Source organism: Protopterus annectens, chromosome 6.part0, assembly GCF_019279795.1.
Source record: "Protopterus annectens isolate FY-2018-M chromosome 6.part0, PAN1.0, whole genome shotgun sequence".
NCBI classification, from domain to species: Eukaryota; Metazoa; Chordata; order Ceratodontiformes; family Protopteridae; genus Protopterus; species Protopterus annectens.
The window spans coordinates 1,389,862,301-1,389,885,199 of record NC_056737.1 but is presented as its reverse complement, the minus strand read 5'-3'; the positions used below and the strand labels follow the sequence as shown (position 1 = coordinate 1,389,885,199).

The 22,899-nt window shown below is 41.7% G+C and overlaps 1 protein-coding gene across 1 annotated transcript in view; it reads right to left on the bottom strand.

Annotated features, from left to right (window-relative positions):
- MGAT5 (alpha-1,6-mannosylglycoprotein 6-beta-N-acetylglucosaminyltransferase) overlaps positions 1-22,899 on the bottom strand; it is a gene marked incomplete in the record, with an annotated part of 1,206,452 nt that overhangs the window by 390,196 nt on the left and 793,357 nt on the right.

The following is a 22,899-nucleotide window of genomic DNA, read 5'->3' as shown; positions in this document are numbered from 1 at the left end:
CAACTGTCCATAACAGAACTTGTAAGACTAAAATAGCTGGATTTGAGCTCTTAACTTTGTGCAAGGATACATTCACAAGGACGTGATACTAGCAAGGCTTGCTAACAATGTAATCCAGAGAGAGGTGGCAGCAAAATACATTCCATTGGACTAGAGAAAGTACAGTTGTGTACACTTACCATAAATGTAGATGTTTGAGTGTATTTACTGTTGCAGTCATCACGTTTGGGTTATCTGCTTGCAGTAGCCCTCAGTCAGCCTAATTAACAAAGTCTTGGGTCCTGCATCGGTTGCTGTCCCTTCTTCCATGACATCAGGTCGTCAGGGGTATAAAACATGCAGCCGACGCCATTACAGAAGTTTTTCTTGCCCCAGATGTTAGGTGCTCCCTTAATGTGAAGCAATTAAATCTATAAATATACAAGGTTATACCTCCAACAAAAAAGCAAATACACCAAAAATCTTTTGAAGATAGTAAAGGAAAGTAGAGGTATATCCAAAAAGGAAAAAGAAGGGGGATGGATGGAGAGTAACCAGGACTGCAACAGTGAATACACTCTAACATCTACATTTAGGGTAAGTGTACACAACTGTACTATGTTCTTCATGTTTCACTGTTGCAGTCATCACTTTTGGGTAGATTCCCAAAGCTAAGGATGGGAGAATGAATTTAAAAGAATTAGGACCAGCTAAAAGGCCCTGCAAGACTGCAGTGGCATAACCAGCTCTGGATTTAGAGAAAATTGGCAGATGGCAAAGCTTGGTGAAAGGATGTACAGAACTCCAAGTAGCAGCTTCTAGGATGTCCCTGGAAGGGACGCCTCAGAGAAAGGCTGTAGAGGTATATGCAGCCCTGGTAGAGTGGGGTCTGATCCTCTGTGGGATAGATTTTCCATGGTTGTTTGTAGCAAAAAAGAATGCAATGGCCTATCCATTTGGACATGGTTTGCTTTGAAATAGCCTTCCCCTCTGCCCCTGCAGCAAATGCCACCAGCAGTTGATCAGATTTGCTTTGAGGTTTAGTTCTGTCCAAGTACAATCTAAGTGGTCTGTGCACTGAGTGCAGAATCCGTTCCCCTTTGTTCTGTGGATTAGGAAAGAAGGTTGGCAAATGTATGGACTGATTAAGGGCCACACTGGATACCACCTTGGGTATGAAGGAGGGATTGGTCCTGAGGGGCACCCTGTCTGCATGAAAGATGATGAAAGGCTCCACTGCCATGAGGGCCTGTAATTCAGATAACCTTCTTGCTGAAGTGATTGCTAAAAAGAAAGCTGTTTTTCAAGAAAGGAAATTTTAAGTCTACAATGGCAGCTGGCTCGAAAGGAGGAAGGGTGAGCTTTTCCAATACAAGGTTGAGGTGCCAGGCTGGAGATGGAGTTCTCCTGGGTGGTCGTAGATCTTTGGCCCCTCTGAGGAACTGCTTAAGCAGTGGATGAGAGAAGAGGGGTGGTTCTATGTTATGAGCCAAGATGGCTGAGGCATGAATTTTAATGGAGGAGAAAGACAGGCCCTTATGAAGCATCTCAGTTAAGTATTGTAAGATTTGAGGTAAATTGGGCACTGTTGTGCTCATCCCTTGAGACTGGTTCCAGACACAGAATCTTTTCCATTTTTCAGCGTAAGGCTTTCTGGTACTAGGCCTCCTTGCCTCTAAATGATATCTATCACTGGTTTACTGAGGGATGGTAAAGGAGAAATTATGTAATTAGCCAGGCTGCTAGATTCAGTGTTTGAAGTTGAGGATGCAGAATTTGATTCTCCTGCTGAGACAATAGAGTAGGAGTCTGGGGCAGGTGCCATGGGGCCAACAGTAACACAGTGTGCAAGAGGGGGTACACCAGTGTTGTCATGGCCAGTCTGGTGCAATAAAAATAGTCCTTGGTTTGTCTTGTTTGATCTTCAGTAGTACTTTGGTGAGCAGAGGCAGACGAGGAAAGACAAACTGATAGGTTTTTCCAGCTGAAGGACAGAGCATCAACTTTCCAAGCTTGTCTGTGGGGAGTGCTTGTGCAGAATTTGTCCAACTGATAGTTTTGGGGGGAGGCAAACAGGTCAATATCTGGGCTCCCCCATTTGCTTGTCAACATGTTGAAAATCCTTGGTTCCAGTTTCCACTCATGTGGGTCCATGAGGTTTCTGCTTAGTTTGTCTGCCAGTGTATTTAGTTTTCCTGGCAGGAATTGAGCTTGTAAATGTACCTGATACCTCAGGGCTGTGTTCCACAATGTCATGGCTAGTCTGCAGAGGGGGGTAAGAATGTGTATCCCCCTGCTTGTTTATGTACCACATAACAGTGGTGTTGTCCGTCTTTATCATTAATTGTCCTGGAAGAATGTGGTCCTTGAAGGCTGTCAGAGCATTCTGTACAGCTAACATTTCTTTTTGATTGATATGCAGGTGCATTTGACTTGGGTTCCATTTGCCCTGAATGCACTTCCCTGCTAGGTGGGCCCCCCATGCATAGTCTGATGCATCTGTTAATGTTTGGGCAGCAGGGGGTAGTGTGAATGGTAGTCCACTGTTTTGGTGGCAGGCCTCCGCCCACCAAAGGAACTCTAGACGTAGGCAAGGTATGATAGGAATCATTGCCTCTAGATCCTGTGAATGTTGACACCATAGGCTTTTGAGAGACACCATCGCAGTTTCCTCATATGCATCCTTGCATATGGAATTAGAAGAATGCAGGAGGCCATGAACCCCAAGGCTTGCAGTATTTGCCTTGCAGATAACTTTTTTTGTGGCCACTTGTTTGAAGTAGGTTGTCAAATGAATATGTTTCTCTGGCGTGAGGAAAATTATCTGGGAAGTTGTATTCAAGCTTGCTCCCAGGAATACAATTTGTTGACAGGGTACCAGTTGTGATTTATTTTTGTTTATGGTGTACCCCAGACAAGTCACTACCCTTTGAACAAAGGCCAGATGATTCAAAAGTATGTCCTGGCTTTCTGCCTGAATTAGACAATTGTCCAGATATGGGTATATTTGAATATTTCTTTGCCTGCAGAATGCAATGACTGGAGCTAGGCAGTTTGTGAATACCCTGGGTGCTGTAGATAAGCCAAAGGGCAGTGCAGAGAACTGATAGTGCATGTAGCCTGCTTTCAAGTGTAGGTATTTTCTGCAAGACTCTCTGATAGGGATGTGCAGGTATGCTTCTTTTAAATCTAGTGTTGCCAACCATGCATCTTTGCCTAGCATAGGAAGCAGCTGGTAAGAGTCAGCATCTTGAATTTTGGAATCACCAGAAAGGTATTTAGAGTAGAAAGGTCCAGATAGGACACCATGTATTGCCTTTTCTGGGTACCAGGAAAAGGCTCTAATAGAACCCTTGTCCCTTTTCCTCTTCTAGTACCAACTGAATAGCCCCCTTGCTTAAGAGAGAGAGTACTTGATTTTGGGCCACTGCCCACTGATTTGGGGGTAGATCTGGCCACCCGCTTGGTGATGGTAAGGTGTGTAAGTGAAATCCGTATCCTTGGGAAACAATATTTAAAACCTATTTGTCCTGGGTAATGAGTTCCCAGTTTTTGGCCTGTAGACCAATCTTTCCGCTTAAAGGAGCATTCAGTTGGGAAGTGCTTGGAAGTTTTAAAAGCAAGTCACTGAGACTTTTTTCCATAGGGGGAGTCTTACTACTCCCCGATTTGAGTGCAGAAACCCCCCACTGCTTAGTCTTGTATGATCCCCGGGACTGAAACCTGGGGTTTCTGCTATGTCTGGGTATGGCTTGAGAAGACCTTGAAGAGGCTGGAAAGGACCAATTCTTAAAGGGCCAGTGCCTACTACACCAAGAAGGCTGAAATTGTAAGAAATCTAACACTTTGTATAGATTTAGCTTTATCTTCCATCTTTTTCAGAACTTCCTCAGCCTTGTTGCCAAACAGGCAGTCCGGATTTAAGGGTGCATCCAACAATTTAGCTTTAACATGATCAGCTAAAGATTGCTCCTTAAGCCAAGCATGCCTTCTGAGCACAGAACCAGTAACAGCAGCCCTGCAAGAAGCCTCTAAAGAATCAAATCCACATTGCAACGTGCTCAGCAGAAAGCATTAAATCCTGTAATTTTTTATTTTCCGCACAGTCAGGAATCAACATAATTTTCTGTTTAAGCAATCCAATATAATATATTGCTGATACTTTAGCATACGAAACTGGCAGTTTAAAGCCCTAATGGCCAAGGTTGCAGAAGTGTAAACCTTCTTACCCCATCTATCCAGCACCCTGGAGTCTCTATCAGAAGGGGTAGGATTTTTAGCAGTAGAAGCCTTAATGCCCTTGGGTCCCTGTGAAACAGTCTCTGGATCTGCAGTAGGATTTTTAAAAAGGAACTTAAATATCGGTCAGGTTTTCTGGGAGCAGGAGGCAAGGAATCAGGGGCCAAACTAGATTCTGAAAAGGCATCAACAATGTCTAGTACTGGAGGAATAGCTAAAGGCCTATGTTGAGGCAGGAGTATGAAACCCCTAAGCCTCTTTTTTGAATCAGAAATATCCTGTCTTTCCCAGTGGAAATGCTCCCTTAGAGTATGCAAGGTTTCAGTAAAAGAAAAATCCTCTGGAGGGGAAGCAGAGGAGATAGAGTCCTCTGCATCAGAATCCTCATAAGTAGACAAGGGCAAATCCAGATCATCAAAAATCAGAATCCTGGTCAGAAGATTCATAAACTTCAGTCCTAGGTCTCTTAGAAGGGGTGGAGGCTGGCTTCCCCTGATTAGAGTTATAAGATCTTCAGCCATTCTTATCACTTGTTTTTTAGGCACAGAGGCCTGAGCATGCGGCCTGGGCATCAGTTTTTTAGGCATGGTTCACGATTTAGGCCTAAAAGAAGAAGGAGGCATCGGTTTAATATGCAAGTCCGTAGGCCTGAATACACCCTCAGAAGCCGGTGCCTGCACAACGGCTCCAGACCCATCCATGGTAGAGACATCCACAGGTTCCATAGCTGAAGCATCTCGCGGCATACCAGACTCTGAATGGGTCTCAGTACAGGCCTGCGAATCAGAAGTAGCGGGTATCAGGGGCTGTGAAAGCACCTCACTGAGTACCAGCGAACTGGCGACTGGCTTAGGAGAAGTGTCGTCAGCAGTTTTGGACCTCGGCGGCCTGTCTCTGTCTTTATCCTTGCATTTTTTCAGAATCCCGGTAGTCGAATGGCTAACAGACGACATTTCTGGATAATTAAACAGAGAACCGAAATATTTTGAGGTGAAAATATACTGACGATGGATAGTGCGCTGATTAAATGAAGCGCAAAACCGACAGCACATCTTTATGAGGTATTTGCTTTCCACAAGTAATGGAATTATTAACTTTTACTGACATTGGTAAGGAGCAAGAAAAAGTTTCCCCAACGGGGTACTTTAGTTGAAGACTTCAGTTCTGAAAATCGAAAATGAAAATTTCAGGAGTCGGCCGACCGGCACTTGCAAACTGCTTCTGCTTCAGGCACTGCACGGCAAGAAAGACTGATGTACTGGTGTCAGGTGCATGTTTTATACCCCTGACGACTTGACATCATGGAAGAAACAGCAACCGACACAGGACCCAAGACTTTGTTAATCAGGCCGACTGAGGGCTACTGCAAGCAGATAACCCAAAAGTGATGACTGCAACAGTGAAACACGAAGAACATCCATATGTCAGGCAAACAAAGCTGGGTTTAAATTCCTGATTTTGTACAAAGATACATTCACAAGGATTGGATATTGGCAAGGCATGCTAACAATGCAATCAAGAGACAGGTGGCTGCCAAATACATTTCAAGTGAGTAGACATTCTGATATCAGGCAAACAAAATGCACTTGCCCATTTTCAAAATCATTACCTTTAACACTAGTAATGGAAATTCTTGGGTATGACTAGGATATGCCACAACAAAAGATTTTCAGAGGTAGTGTGAATATGCAATAGCCATACATTCAGTATTGGTGTAGCAGAATATAAAATTCACAGGGAAAATATGAATAACATAAGTGGGTAGCGAAAGCCAACAACCAAAGCAAGAATCAGAACATGTTAGTGAGGCATAGAAAATGCCAGATGGACATACCGTGCCAACGGTTTTAGGCTTACATGTCATTATTACCATAGCATAACGAGTTATTAGTAATCTACGGGTGAGATCAGCACAGACTTCCTACCTACTGAACTCATGTTCACATGGCTAGTGCACTAACCAATGTCACCACAGAAAGTACAGTTGTATATACTTACCATAAATGTAGATGTTCAAGTGTATTCACTGTTGCAGTCATCACACTTGGGTTATCCTGCCAGAGGTAGCCCTCAGTCGGCCCAAATACCAGAAGCTTAGTATTTCTGCATTAGTTCTGGACTGGTGTCAGGTCATTAGTGGTATAAAATCCAGCAGCCGGTGCCATTACATCAGCTTTTCTTGCCCCAAATGTCATGAGCCCCCAAATAGGAAGCTAAGTTATGGTGGAAAAACACCACCAGTAAAAGGTAAATACCAATAGCCCTGCAAGGAGTAAGGAAGAGCAAGACCGAGAGAGAGAAGGGGGCTGGAGGGTGGGAAACCAGGACTGTAACAGTGAATACACTCTAACATCTACATTTATGGTAAGTGTACACAACTGTACTATGTTCTTCGTGTCCCACTGTTGCAGTCATCACACTTTGGTTCTCAAAGCTGAAGAATGGGTGAAGGCAGTCAAGAAGAGTTGAAGCTGGCTAGTATGCCCTGCAGGACTGCTGTTGCAAAGCCCGCCCTGGATTTGTAAAAGATAGGCATGTGGTAATGCTTGGCTAAGGTATGAACAGAACTAAAATTTGCAGCTTCCAGAATGTCTCTGGTCGGGACTCGCCTGAGGAATGCTGCAGAGGTTGAAGTTGCCCTAGTGGAATGTGTTCTGACCCCCTGAGGGGGTGGCTTCCCATGGTGTTTGTAACAGAAATTGATACAGTGTGCTATCCATTTGGAGATGGTTTGCTTTGATATGGCCTTGCCCTCTGCCCCTGGTGCAAAGCAGACTAGTAACTGGTCAGATTTCCTAAAGGACTTAGTCCTATCAAGGAAGAATCTGAGCTGTCTGTGCACATTTAAAGTGTGCAGGATCATTTCCCTCTTATTTTGAGGATAAGGGGAAAAGGTGAGCAAATGGATAGACTGGTTGAGTGCCACACTGGACACCACTTAAGACATGAAAGTTGAGTTAGTGCTGAGGGAGACCCGATCAGTATGAAAAATAATGAAGGGTTCCACAGCCATAAGTGCTTGTAGCTTCAACACTCTTCTGGCTGAAGTGATGGCCAGAAGCAAGGCTGTTTTCCAAGAGAGGAACTTTAACTATCTGCTGATACTGCAGGCTCAAAGGGGGGTAAGCGTGAGATTTTCCAACACAAGGTTAAGCTCCAAAACAGGGGTAGGGGCTCTTCTTGGTGGCCTTAAGTTGTTAGCTCCTTTCAGGAACTGCTTGATGAGAGAGTGTGAGAAGAGGTGGGCTTAGTGCTGTAGTGAGCAGAGATGGCAGCGGCATGGATCTTAATGGAAGAGAAGAATAGGCGCCTGTGGAGCATTTCTGCTAGGTAATACAGGATGAGAGGTAAGGAGGGCTATGCTGGGTACGCTCCTTTAGTCCGGATCTAGGAACAATACCTTTTCCACTTGTCAGCATAGAATTTTCCAGTACTTGGTCGCCTGGCTTCACGTATGACATCCCGTACCTGCTTGTTTAGGCTGGCCACTGGAGGAGAAGTCAAGGAATAAGCCAGGTTGCAAGGTTCAGGGTCTGCAATTGCGGATGCAAGAACTCTCTCTCCTGCTGAGTCAGGAAAGTTGGGATCTGTGAGAGGTGCCATGGAGGCAATGGTGACAGACTGCGCAGTAGTGGGTACCAGTGTTGGCATGGCCAGTCTGGAGCAATCAGGATTGCCCTTGGTCTTTCCTCCCTTATCTTGAGTAATACTCTTGTAAGAAGCGGTAGAGGGGGAAAAGCATAGATTGAGAGATTTGCTCACTGGAAGGATAGGGCATCCACTTTCCAGGCTTTGCTGTGAGGTTCCCTGGTGCAGAATTTGCTGAGCTGGTGGTTGTAGGGAGAGGCAAATAAGACCACCTTCAGGGTAACCCATTCCTGGGTCACAAGGCTGAAGGTGTTGCAGTTTAATTTCCACTGATGTGGGCGTAGGAGATTTCTGCTTAACTTGTCTGCCAGAGAGTTTTGGTTGCCTGGCAGGAATTGAGCTTGCAGGTGAATATGCATGGCTGAGCCAGTGTTCCAGAGAGTCATGGCTAGCCTGCAGAGTGGGTAAGAGTGGGTGCCCCCCTGCTTGTTGATGTACCACATCACTGTGGTTTTGTCTGTTTTGATTAGTAGGGGCCCTGGAGAGAGTAGGGATCTGAAAGCTGTCAGGGCATGCTGAACAGTTAAGTATCTCCTTTTGGTTGATGTGCAGAAGAATTTGACTTGGGTTCCAGTTGTCCTGAATGCACCTGTCATCCAGATGTGCACCCCAGGCACAGTCTGATGCATTGGTGGTTAGGGTCTGGGCAGTGTGGGGTTGTGTAAAGGGAAGGCCCTTGTTGTGGTTGCATGCTGCTGCCCACCAGAGGAACGCTTTCCTTAGACAAGGTATGATAGTTTCCAGGTCCTGAGAATGTTGGCATCAAGTACCACTGAAGTTTCCTCATATGCAGTCTGGCATATGGAATTAGTAGAATGCAGGAGGCCATGATCCCTAAAGGCTGCAGAATTTTCCTTGCGGATAACTGGGTTCTGGTGGCCATTTGAGAGAAGTAGCCTGTCAGATAGGTTTGTTTTTCTGGAGTAAGGAATGCCATCTGGGATGTTGTGTCCAAGCTTGCTCCCAGAAATACAATTTTTTGACTGGGGCCAAGTTTGGATTTCTTTTCATTGATAGTGTACCCCAGGGAGGTTAGAAGGTCCTTTACAAAGGTCAGGTGCTGCAACAGCTTTTCCTGACTGTCTTCCTGAATCAGGCAATCATCCAAGCAGGGGTAAATTTGAATATTTCTCTGTCTGCAATAGGGAATGGCTGGAACCAGGCATTTTGTGAAAACTCTTAGAGCAGTGGATAAGCCAAAGGGAAGTGCAGAGAAATGATAATGCATAGGCCCTGCCCTGAAACACAGATATTTCCTGCAGGAGTCCCTGATTGGGATGTGCAGATAGGCCTCCTTTAGATCTAGAGTGGCTAACCAGGCATCTTTGGACAGCATAGGGAGAAGCTGCTGTAGGGTGAGCATTTTGAATTTTGGTACCCCCAGGAAGGTATTAAGAATGGATAGATCTAAGATTGGGCACCAAGTGTCCTCTTTTCTGGTTACCAGGAAACATCTGGAATAACATACTTGGCCTATCTGTTCTGTAGGCACCGGCTGAATCACCCTCCTTATGGAGAACAGGGACTGAACTTGGTTTTGTGCCTCTGTTCACTTGTGTGTAGGAAGGTCTGGGAACCCTTTTGGGGTTGGCAGCATGAGGAAAACATTTGTACCCCTGGGATACTATGTTGAGGACCCATCGATCGTTGGTGATGGAGGTCCAATTTTCTAAATGGTGGGCAAGTTTTCTTCCTAGGGGCACGAGCAATTGGGCAGAGGCGAAGAGAGGAGTTGAGAAGTCATTGGGATTTCTTTCCATAAAGGGGTGGCTTAGCACTCCATGTTTCAGAAGTGGAGGTACTCCATTGCTTAGACCTCTGCATACCCTGAGACTGTAGTCTGGGGAGGGGGGGTCTGCTTCCCCTAGGTCTAGCTTGAGGTGGCCTTGAGGGGGCTGGAAAGGACCAATGTTTTGAGGGGCAATGCCTACTGAATCTTGGAGGCTGCACTTGCAAAAAATCTTTGACTGTCTGCAAAGTCTTACCTTTTTCTTCCATCTTTTTTTAAAACCTCTTCTGCGTTGGTGCCAGATAGATTATCCTTGTTCAGAGGTGCATCCAATAATTTTGATTTGACATGATCTGGCAAGGTCTGCTGCTTAAGCCAGGCATGCCTTCTAAGTCCAGAACCTGTGACTGCTGCCCTGCAAGATGCTTCTAGGGCATCAAATCCACATTGCAGGGTATGCTTGTGAACTTGGCTTGCAGAATGCATAAGCTACTGTATTTATTTTCTGCAGTCAGGGATGGTAGATAATTTTTGCTTAATAAGTTCCATAATATGTTGCTGGTATTTCAGCATGTGGAACTGACAATTTAATGCTCTAATGGCAAGAGTTGCAGAGGTGCATACTTTTTTACCCCATCTGTTTAAAGCTCAGGAATCCCTGTCTGAGGGGGTGGAATCCTTAGCTGTAGTTGCTTTTATTCCTTTAGGTCCTTTGGAGATGACTTCTGGGTCGGCAGTAGGATTTTTGAAAAGAATTTTGGGTGAGTCAGGGACTCTAATACCAGTCAGGTTTCCTGGGAGCAGGGTGTAAAGTATCAGGAGTTAGACTGGCCTCCATAAAGACATCATCCACAACATCCAGAACAGGAGGGATGGCTACAGGTCTGTGCTGTGGTAAGTCTAAAAATTCCCTGAGTCTCTCTTTGGATTGAGGATATTCCTGGCATTTCTAATGTAAATGCTCTCTTAAAGTATGTAGGGTTTCACCAAAAGAAAAGTCCTCTGGAGGGGAGGCAGAAGGAATGTATTCCTCTGCATCTGAATCCTCATAGGAAGATAAGGGCATGCCTTCATAATCAAACCTCAGAATCATTGGACTCTTGGTCAGATAAAGATGCTGGTGACAAGTCTCTTTCTTTTAGCAGGGGAAGGCTGGCTTCCCCTAATCAGCAAGATCAGGTCTTCTGCATTTTAAGCATCTGTGATTGTGGAAAGGAAGCAGGTGCTTGAGTTTGAGTCGTCGCTTTTCTAGGCGTAGCTCGTACTCTTGGCCTTAGAAACTCCGTAGTTTTAGAAAGAACTGAAGACGCAAAAGAAGTTGTTGGTTTGTGTTGAATATCAGTAGTGTGAGGAACTTCCTCAGAAGCCATTGCCTGCACAGCGGCTCCAGACCCATCCAAGGTAGAGACATCCGCAGGTTCCATAGTCAAAGAAGAGTCTCGTGACATACCGGACACAGAACAGGTCTCAGTAGCAGTCTGCGAATCCACCGAAGCGGGCATCAGGGGCTGCAAAAGCACCTGAGTACCTGTGAATTGGTGACTAGCTTAACGGAAGTATCATCGGCAGTTTTGGACATGTGTGGTCTGTATCTGTCTTTATCCTTCCTTTTTTTGGAAGACTGGTAGTCGGATGGTTTACCGAAGCTATTTCGGAATACGGAGATCAAGAACGAAAGTATTTAGCTACAATAAGGGCCCGACGATGAATAGTTCAGGTGTCGAGCAAAGCACAAAACCGACAGAGGTACATCGTGGTCTGGGCCTAAACAGGTGATGCAGTAAGAATGGAAATCTCAGTGTGGTATTTGCTTTCCACAGGCGAGACAATTGATAACTTTTTCTGACATCGGTTAGACCAAGAAAAAGGGATCCCCAATGGGGTACTTAGCTTTAGGAGACTTAAAGATGATTCAGTTTTGGAAACGAAAACTCTGGTAGTGACCGACCAGCACTCGTGCAAACTGCTTCTGCTTCCGGCTCCTCGGCAAGAAAAACTGATGTAATGGCATTGGCTACCGGTTTTTATACCACTGATGACCTGATGTTAGTCCTGAAGTGACAGCAACAAATGCAGAAATACTAAGCCTCTGGTATTCGGGCCGACTGAGGGCTATCCCTGGCAGGATAACCCAAGTGTGATGACTGCAACAGTGAAACACAAAGAACATCAAGTTATACAACTCCTGACAGACATCACACATATGGAGGAAGGTCATCAGCAATGTGTGAATGAATACTGCCATGGTTTAAAGTGAACACAACAAAAAGGAGCAAACAATGCCTCCCTGTGAATGTGGCGTACCCAAGTAAAATTTATCACAACACACCTATGCACTAAATATCAAAAACTGTTTTATACACTGCTACAATGTGCACCAGACAAGTCTAGAAATCCTGCCTAACTCGCAGTTAACATGAGGTGTATGAGCTACCGACACCACAGAAGTATGTGCACAACAGCTGCGAGAAACTGCACTTTTGAAGGCAGTGTGAATGGAAAACTGACAAAGGAAATGAAGAATGTGCAACAGACAACAGTTATTTGTGGGCTATAACAGGAGCTAAACATTTTGTGAATACCCTCAGTGCCACAGATAGACCAAAGGGTAAAACACAGAACTGAAAATGAGAGGAAGCCACAGAAAAGCAAAGGAGTCTCCTGAACTCAGTGAATGGGGATGTGAAAGTAGGCATATTTTATGTCCAAAGAAAAACAGTTGCACACTTATGTCCGATAACAAAAAACGGCTACACAAAGTCCGAAGGGTGCTCTCTTTATTCAACTTAATGCAACAAAATGCATAAAGCATTTTCGTCTTAATCCCAAAAACTTCATCAGATGAATGAAAAAGTGAGCAGTCTTCTTAAATACCCCTCCCCTTGAATGAATCATCCAATAAACATTTTAATTCAATAATTAAATCAATTATGTATTTCATTTAATGTTAAAATTACTTTAAAACCTGGAACTAATGTTTAGCTATCCAACAGAAGGAAACAAACAAGTTAACACGCAGAATAAAAAGAAAAGTACATATAATCCACCCCTCCACCCACAACTGAAAAACTTTGAACTACAGGTGGAAAAGGAACTTGGGGTTAGTTGTAGGAATAGTAGAAATCAATTTAATCTTACAAAGGAAGAATACTTACTTCTTACCTCTCAGAGATAATCAGTACATTAGGGTTATGAAGCCGGATAACGGTGGGGGAGTGGTCATTATGGATAGCATCTTATATTCTGCTAAAATGTTTGACATGCTTAATGATACTAATAGATATTCAAGAGTTTTGAGAAACGAGATAAATGTGGCTCATGAAAGAATAGACTTTATGTTGAGAGAACTATTAGAAGAAGAGGACATTAACCTCGACACATATATTTACATATAGATAAGCCTAAAATTCCATCGCTCTTCGGAATCCCAAAGTCCATAAAAATTGTGACGATCCACCACTTAGACCTATAGTGGCTGCCACGGGATCTAAAACGTATCCCCTGACTAAATTTTTGGACAACCAATTAAGCAGTTTATGGACAGAGCGAGCAGGTATACTTAAAGATTCATGGGACTTTCTGAGGAGTATCAATTATAGGTCTGTATGTGCAAGACATGTTATTTGTTACGTTGGATATTCATATTCAGGACTTGTTTAATGTAATACCTCATATTATTGGCCTAGAATGGTACGAGGAAGCATTAAGGTTCAAAAGGGACATATATAATGATCAAATAAGTTTATTTTAGAATTAATGGATCTAGTATTAAGAAACAACTTCCTCTTTTTTGAGGGGGGAATTTTTTAAACAGACTAGTGGGGTGGCTATAGGAGCAAGTTGTGCTCCCATGTATGCCAACTTGGTGCTTTCCACTTGGGAAGAGAAATATATCTTTCATTCTGATTACTCAAAATATTGGAACTACTACCGTAGGTATTTGGATGATATTGTTATTTTCTGGGTAAGACCAGAGGAAGAGCTACATAATTCTATAAAATACATTAATGGCATCACTGATTTTTTTGAAGTTCACACACCATATTTCTAGAGATAAGCTGGAATATTTGGATGTGATTCTGGAAAAAAAATCACGGATTCTGGGTACTTTAAATCCAATGTATTTAGAAAAAGTACCTTCTCCAACTAAAAACTTTTTTCCAAGAGCAGGAAAACAGCGTGGTTCAGCTAGCCAGTATAACTACAAAATGAATGGCTCTAGTGCAGTTCAAAGTAACTCAAAAACAGCAACAGTCGTAGTTCCAATAGCAGGTTAAATCCTTTATTTTAACAGACAACAGAACTCTCCAAATAAGCGCTTTCGCCTGGTTGTACCAGGCTTTATCAAGTTGAATTAAATGAATGTTTTCTGTCCTTTATATACTAAAAGTATTTAGTCATGTGATATTTGCAGCACTTGCTAATTACATTAATTAACAGAACTTCTGCTTGTTAAAAAATGCAGTTTAAAAGTCTGAATGATTCTTAAAAAAATACTAATTCCAAAATTAACATAAATATATACTGACATAAATATTCTAAAATCTACCCAGTAGGAACATGTATATGCTCTCAGTAGTATCATAAAAATTCTTCTTAAAAATATATACACAAAATAAAAATGTTTTATGTTCATTTTTATATATTAAAAAGTATTTTACATTGTGAAAGAAGTCAGAAACCAAACATTGTTTAAATATTCTTAGCTTGTTTAAACAAGCTCTCTATAGCTCTTCCTTTCTATATAATTAGAACTTCTATATAACAAGTGTCAGGAAAACAAAGCTTAGAATATAGGCAGTGTCTATTTGTAAAAGAGAGGTAAAGCCAAATCTCTGTAAGGTTTGAGGTAATAATGATGGAAGAGGAGAACCATATATTAAGTCCGTGGATGTCTTCAGCCAATATAGTTATAGCTGAACCACGCTGTTTTCCTGCTCTTGGAAATAAGTTTTTATCTGGTTTTATACTTGGCTTTGTTTGTTGTTTGCTACCTTCTCCAACTCATACTTGTTCTTTACCAGTGCCCATCCCTTCTCTCAAAAGAGGAGTATTGTGAGGGGGCAATTTATAACAAGTTTTAGAATAACCTCAGAAGATCAGGATTATGAAAATGAAAAGTCAAAATTTGAAAAAAAAATGTTTTTGGAAAGGGAATATCCCCTAAAACTTATAGAGGAAATCATGGTTGAGGTCAGGCAGGAAAGAAGGAAGACATTTACCCCTATTTTAGGAGAAATGATTGTTACTAGGGAAAATGAATTAAATGAACATCAACAGAATAACGGAGTAGCAATTTTGTATTAAATTACAGTGGGGGTACTGGGAAAATCAAAAACACAGTTACAAGTAATTGGAATAGGTTTAGTAAGTACTCAGATTTGGATAAGATTTTTGGACCCCCTTAAATTTACCTACAGGAAGGTTAGGAACATCAAAGAAATATTAGAGACTAAAAAGATAAAACCAAGTAGGAGGAAAAAAAACATATAGATGTGGGAGATGTTGACAGTGCCCACAAATCCTACAAGGAAAAACAGTGGTCTTAATAAAAAGAGGTATAGAACAAAATCAATAGGTTTGCTAATTGTGACACTACGGTGGTGGTTTACATTGCTAACTGCAACATTTGTGGGGTCTTCTATACAGGGAAGACTACCAGGAAATTAAAAAGGTGCATTTATGAACATCTGAATGACATTAAGAATAAGGATGAGACCAATGCCCTATTTAGACATTATACCACCTGTCCATTAGCAAACTATGGATTTTATGTTATAGAAAAAATAGAAATGGACCCACAGGGAGGGCTTTGGGAGATGACAATAGAATTCTGAGAATTGTTTTGGCAATTAAAATTGGAAGCCAACAATGACCCAGGTTTAAATTATCATCTTTCTTTGGCACCAGTTTTAAAACTGAGAGCAACTAAATTATAAACTTTGGTAGCCATCAGAGAGGTGAATAGGATGTAGTACAGCACATCAACAGGCCACATTTGCCTTCCACTATTTACTACATACTACTTGTTACATTTTACTATTCAAAGTATTTTATTACAAATATTCTACATTTTTAACCAAATACTGGCGTAACAAATAATTATAAATACATAAGACGTTTTTTGCGTGTTTATTATTCATATTTATATGTTTTCTAGCTATTTTCATGATATGCCTTATTAACTGTAAGACTAGGATTTTTTAATGATTTTAAAGCAATTTTAACATTAAATGAAATACATAATTGATTTAATTATTGAATTAAAATGTTTACTGGATGATTCATTCAGGAGGAGGCGTATTTAAGAAGACTGCTCACTTTGTTTCAGTCATCTGATGAAGTCTTTGGGAGTAAGACGAAAATGCTTTATGCATTTTGTTGCGTTAAGCTGAATAAAGAGAGCACCCATCGGACTTTATTGTGTGGCCATTTTTCTGTATCGGACTTAAGTGTGCAACTGTTTTTCTTTGGGTCGAAGTACTGTTGGGCACACTTCTCTGTTGTTGTTTACATATTTTATGTCCAGTGACACTATGAAGGCCTGGGGAAGGATCAGAGGGAGAAGAGTAGGAAGAGTCAAGTATGCGAAAGATGGGATCTTTCTGAAAGGTGATCAAATGGGACAGGTCTAGGATGGGCTGCTAAGGGCCATCCTTTTTTGGGACCAGAAACATCTTGGGAGTAAAATCCTTTTCCCCTTTGACTGGGTGGCACCTCTTGGACAATGCCCTGAGAAAGAAGAGAGGAGAGAACTAGTGGAAAGAATGCTATTTGGTCCAGAGGGGGTTGTGGGATTCCCCTGAAGGTAGGATGGGATTCCTATACCATGAAGTAACCTTGGTCAATGGTGGAAAGGACCCAAGAGTTCTGGGCTATCTGTTTTCAGGCTGGGAGAGAAAGAGAGAGGCAATGAGAAAGGCAGGTAGATGGGTCTGGGGCCTAGTAGTCACAGGCCATCAGATTTGTCCTGAAAATGCTGTTTCTGAGAGGGTGTGGTGGGAAGCAGACTTAGGATGAGCTTGTCTCCTTGCATCCCTTTAATATTTTGGTGGGAGATATTTAGTTGCCTTCCTAACAAAAGTGGTTCTGGCTAGGTAGTTTCTCTGAAGCGGGGGGACAGGAGAGACGATGTGTTTTAAATCCTGGAGTTCCTTTCCCTTCTCCTGAAGGGTTTTAAAAAGCTCTGCAGCTGCAGTGTCAAATAAAACCTTGCTGTCAGAGGGGCATCCATAAGCTTAGCTTTGATATTAATCCAGTAGGGGTTGTAATCTAAGCCATGAATACTTCTCAGGACAGACTCCACAGTTGCAGCCCTAACCGAAGCCTCCACTGCCTCATAACTGCATTTGATGGAGTGCCTAGTAACCTGGGAGCAGGAATTAAGGACACTGGAAAGCTTGGCCTTGTTGAGAGAATCTGGAAGCTCTGGCAGGAGTTTCACTGCATCTGCCATAACAGCCAGGGGATATTTGGCCAAGCAAGTCTGATAATTCATTGTTCTAAAGGCCAAAGTTGCAGAAGTATACACTTTTCCCCAGCCTCTCCATAACCTTGCTTTCCTTATCGGTTAAAAGTTTGGAAGCTTTATCTGCTGCCATTGATATAGTAGCTGGATCAGCAGAGAGTACCTTAAAAATGAACTTGACATCCTCAGGCACCTTGTAAAATCTGTCAAGGTGCTTGGGGGCTGGAGGTTGGGAATCTTGGAAGCTTCAGTGAAGACATCAAAGAAGGCTGGCAGGACTGGAGGGATGGCTGAAGGATTAGGGGATTCCATCTGCCTCTTTTGAATCTCAGAAACCAGGCAGAAATCCAATTTAAAAAAAGTCCTTCATCTTCAAAATGGTCACTCCAAAGGAAATATCCTCCCCACAGGAATCCGTACCACTAGATTCCTCCTCTGGGGAGGCATAACCCAGAGGAGAAGTAATGAGTAGAATAGGCAAGAGATTCATTCTCTGATGAATCTTCTTCCTCAGAGGAGGCATCCCCTGCAGGCCTCTTCAAAGGGGTAGGGTCAACAATGCGACTGTTTTTACATAGGCAAAACAGAGCAGCACTTTAAACGAATACTGTACAAGAAAGCAAAATAGCACAAATGCTTTAGCCAAGCACATCATGGATGAACCAAACCATCACTTTTGCTACTTGATAACTGAACAGCTGGATGTAAATGTTAGGGGGGGCCTTGGGAGTTGAAGCTAGAGGAAAGGGAGCTCCTCGGGCAATTGAAACTTAATGCATATTAACTTCTGGGTCTAAACAAACACTGTTCATCAAAGTGTATTTTAAAGTTACAATCACTATCAAGGTAAATGTAAATTTTTACAACCTTTTAATGGCAGGGCACTTCATTACCCTTTTTACTAAGTGAATTAGTAATGTTTGTACAAAATGTCACTATATATTTAATGAACAACAGAATGGAAAAGAATGGGAGGTACTTAATGCTGTCATAACTAATTGTATTACTTAAAGTCAGACTATTGTGGTCTTAGTTGTCTGAAGAGGTTCATGCATTTTATGTGGACAAGAGCGCTCACAATATAATAAATTTTACTTTGAATTTTGGATTTTCAGTTCAAGATTTTGGGCATCTTCTTGGATTTTTTTTCTGGTTCAGTCTTCATTTTTCCAAGGTTTGTGTTGTTGTGTTAAAGGGATAGAAGGAGAAAGGGACTGTGCCAGAAAAGAGGGACCTGACATCTAGCATAGAGCCATGAAGGCATTAAAGAGGCCTTATGTAAAGGCCTGCCAGTCAGGAGTTTTCAGAGGCCTGGTCCTGAGGAGCAGGGGAAACATGTTTTATTTTTTGTTTCTACTTCTTTGAAGTATCAGGAGCCAGGAGATGAAAGGAAAAAGGGCCTGATGTTGGGTGACATTCCATGACATCCATAAGAACATCCTCATGAACCACAATCTGCGTGTCACCTCATGGGCCTTCAGAGATGACCAGCTGTGGTTCCCCTTCGGTGCCCATATCCGACAGCTGAAAATCCCTTTGGGACGTGCCTACGGATTCCTTGACAGCTTTCTCCGAGGTACCCGATGAAGATGTCTCTGCAGATTCTGAAGTGGCCCCCGGGCCTTCATCAGCCTTGGGAGGGATGGCCGGAGGATCAGGCTGAGGCTACTTGGCCTTCTTCAGCTGCGGCTCTTCTGAAGGGCCCAACATCAGATCCATGTCATGGGCTAAGTGCTTAAGGTGCAGATTCTCTAAATATAACCTAAGGGAAGCTAAGCGGCTACAGAGGGTTTCAGGAACAAAGGCCTTGCAGATATCGTAGGACATGTGATTGTGGTCTGGGCCTATGCAAAATAAGCAAAGCTTATGGGGAATCTGCCTTCCACACTGACACTTACTCTACCTAGCTGACATGTACTCAAAAGATAAAAACAACACAGTAGCCAAAAGGAAAGAAATAACCACTATAGGGTGCTTATCTGAAGCACAGAAGTGAGTTCTCAGGCAAACGATGACTGGAGCTGGCAGTTGGACAGGTGGCAGAAAGGTTCTGAGGTAGGTACATACTGACATCCACTTTATACTCTATGTCTATTTATGGCTGATGTATATTAAGTTGTGTGCCATTGCACGTGCTGTGCAGTAGCATCTAGACTTTGGTATATTGGCCAGATGTACGAGTCAGCTGAAGGTGGACTACCTCATGTTATGAATACTGAAGCATATGAATAAAAGGACATTAAGCAATTACACTTTGTAGTAATAACCAATCTTGCAGTAATAAGTTATACTTTGCTGAAGTTGCAAAGTTTCCAAATCTTTAATACATTGCTTCCAATAAATAACATTTTTAGTTTGCCATTCATTAATGATGTTAATGTGAAGCTTATCCAGGAAGTTTTTTGTGATTTTAAAGGGGATTATTAGGTTAAACTAGGACTTCATACCTGCATTTGAGTACATTATTTTTCTAAAGTTGTTAAAATTTAGATAGTTTAGTTTCATGGGTTTTGTCATATTATATTGAACAGTGTGACTAAGAAGAAACCAGAAGTTATTGGAGGGATGTTTTGAAGGAATTTTACATGACAGTGAGTTTTCATGTGGTATTATAGCTATATGGAGATCTTTCCAATCTGAGTTGTAATTTGGATCAATCCAATTAAATGTGTTTTAAGTAATGATGCTTTGATATAGGTTTCCAAGTCAGGGAATCTTAACCTGCTACCATCCCAAGATCTAATATGGTGCATATACGCAATTGTTTTGGTACCATAGGAAGTTTAATAAAGTTTTATTTATGAGTTTAATATAATTATTCCCAAAGCTACATATTATAATTATTCCCAAAGCTACATATATCTTAATATACATTGGGATGGGTTATCCATGATCCCCATGGGGCTGCAGATAGGGGTAATATGTCCATTCCTCTCTACACTGTATCAGTCCATTACTTAAATTTCATGGAGCCAGTAGTAGGTTAAACACAATCTGAAAACCATGGCAACAGCAGTAGTAGTACCTTCCATCACAGTCTCTTGCAGACACAGGTGTACAATGGCTAAGGCAACCCCTAGCATTTTCTCAAGTGTTCTGGTGGCTGATTGAGAACATATAGCTTAATTCAAAGCTAAATCAGGTGCGACATGTTTTCACTTGTCATATATATATATATATATATATATATATATATATATATATATATATTTTTTTTTTTTTTTTTTTACTCCATTAGCATGCAGCACAGCTCATTATATGGTCATCAACAAAGAGGCCTGATAACTCTGTTTTTAAGCCAGCCACAACATGTACTGTTTCCTGAATTGCACACACCCTACTCAATGTTGCTAGTCGCGCAAATGAGATTAGCATGACAAGTAAGCGTTCATGACGCCCGGTGACTGTCTCATATCACACCATGGAAATCTGAAACACATACAGTCTTAGTTTCCCATGTTTACACTTATCAGGAGTATCAGAACTTGCAAGAGATTTGGGATGCATAGCTAGGCTTAAAAAGGCCCTTGTGGTTGTTAGCCTAATAAACACCTATGAACCTACTGAACATGACACATGCTTACACAACACTCAAATGGATATTCCAGCTATCTACATTTTATGGTAAACACAAGACTCGGAAGACATAACAGATGTTCAACTTCATTTTATTCAAAATTTTTTTTAAGAGTAATGCATATACTTTTGAACTGCCCTTCTTAAAATAATTTTAAAGTGATGCCCGAATGCATATACTGCCAAAGAAAGAACTTGACTCATTACCTGTCCAGCAAGATCCCAGAGCAGCCAAACCATGCAGCTAAAAGCTTGGGTCACCAAGCATCTAAATGCCACCATCAGTTAAGTGCAATGCTGGGATAAAGAATGATCTGCACAGCAAACGACTTTAAAAATTACACCAAAAGCAAATGTTGTAATTCAGTACAAGATGACGAATGGTATAAATGTGACTGAAAAATTTGACTCTTTCCATTATCAAAGGAAGCTGATGAATCACTTTAGAGGATAAGTGGACTGGCATCAAAATCTGAATCACACAAGAGCAGACAAAGGAAAGTTCTGGCTTTGTGCAAAGGTGTAGATTGGAAACTTGAACACAGTCTCAGATCACACCAATGAAATGTGAGAAAAATACACCTGGGGAACTTGAAAACAACTTTACATCACACTGTACAAGATATAAACACCTCATAAATAGATATTCAAGTGCATCTACATTTCAAGATGAAGGCTCCGTGCTTCAGATCACTTTGTTCAGTCAACTCAGAGTAATCAGTTTCTACATGTCCTTTAAGAATGGTTTTGTTAAAATAATCCTGAAGTGATGTCCCAACAAACCCGGAAGAGAAGAATGAATTTTGTTCCCATTCAGACAATTGCTCCCTGTCCAGGAAGATCTCAAAAGAGGCAGACCCTTCAGCCAGACTAAAGTCCCCAAGTCAACAACAAGCTCCATGGGTACACTGCCAAGTGGTTGTATAATTGCATGGCACATACAAAATGAGAAGGTGGAGCAACGGCACAACACACTCACCCTCAGACATTCAGACATGCTGTCAGTCACTGAGTAATGGTGTTAGTGGGCCATATACAAAAACTTCATAGCTCCTCATATTGATAGATGCACAGACATAACTATGGCAGAGCAAAGGGATTAGCCACCCTAGGCACAAGTTATTTAGTGGCATCATTAACACTTACCAGTAGGATGGAACTGTAGCAACAGCATTAATTTAAGAAGCCGCAGGAAATGCTACAGTTTCACAAATGAATACTGATAGAACATCTGGTTCATGCTTGTAAGTTCAGTGTGTTAATAACTACTGTAGCAAGATGATCAAGTAGTTAACTTTACAGCATGGAGCTTGATACAGTTACAGAAATTTTTTTGGGGGGTCCTCAACTTTGGATCGAGGAAGCACAAGTTGGGGGAAACACCCTAAGGTGTCACATGACCTCAGCCAAGTCTCTAGCTGAATGCCAGTTACACCATTATCACTAAGAGTGGGTAGCTAGGTGATAAGCTGGAGTGGGGAAAGCAAGATTAGATTTAAAAAAAAAACAAGACACTGTCCTGGTTAAAAACTTGAATTACATACGTTCTCACTCAGCTCAAAGAGTGGGGAATTCAATATGATGGAAGCTCACAGGAGTGCAATGAAAAGTTATTCAGTTAATGAAATGTGAATAAGGCACTCTCTGATGTATTGTCTTCATACTCTGCAAACAACAACCCTTTATGTATTACATTTACTTAAGGAGTGGAGAGCTGGACTGATCCCAAAAGGACCCTTTTAGCCACAACCCACATATAAATAGAACATTCTTACGTAATGAAATGGACACATTTTAAAATAAAGCAGAAACTGCTACCACTTATGACACAATTATCAGAAAAGAGCCATGCACATCAGAAATAAGCACAAATCAGCCAATTTCAGCTAAGAGCTACAGGCTTCCATCAAGCCCGCAACATTAATCAAATAAGATAAACTATCAAAGCAGATAGCCACTAGAACTTGGCTTTAAAAACAAATAGATGATTCAGTTGAGAAAAATAGGACAGATGAAGAATAAAACAATCTGAAGAGTTACAGAAAGCAGTCTGTGGGGCAGGCTTTGACATCACTACTAATATGATGTTAAAATGTAGAAAAAGTAACTTTAACTGAACTACAGAACATGAAGGAAATGTGCAGGAAACAAACATGCAAGCTCAGGTGCAAGAAAAACTAGTTGAAAAATGTAGATTATACAAAGCAGAGAAAGATGTTAAACAGAAAAAAGTCAACCGTTTTATTTTACTGACAAAAAT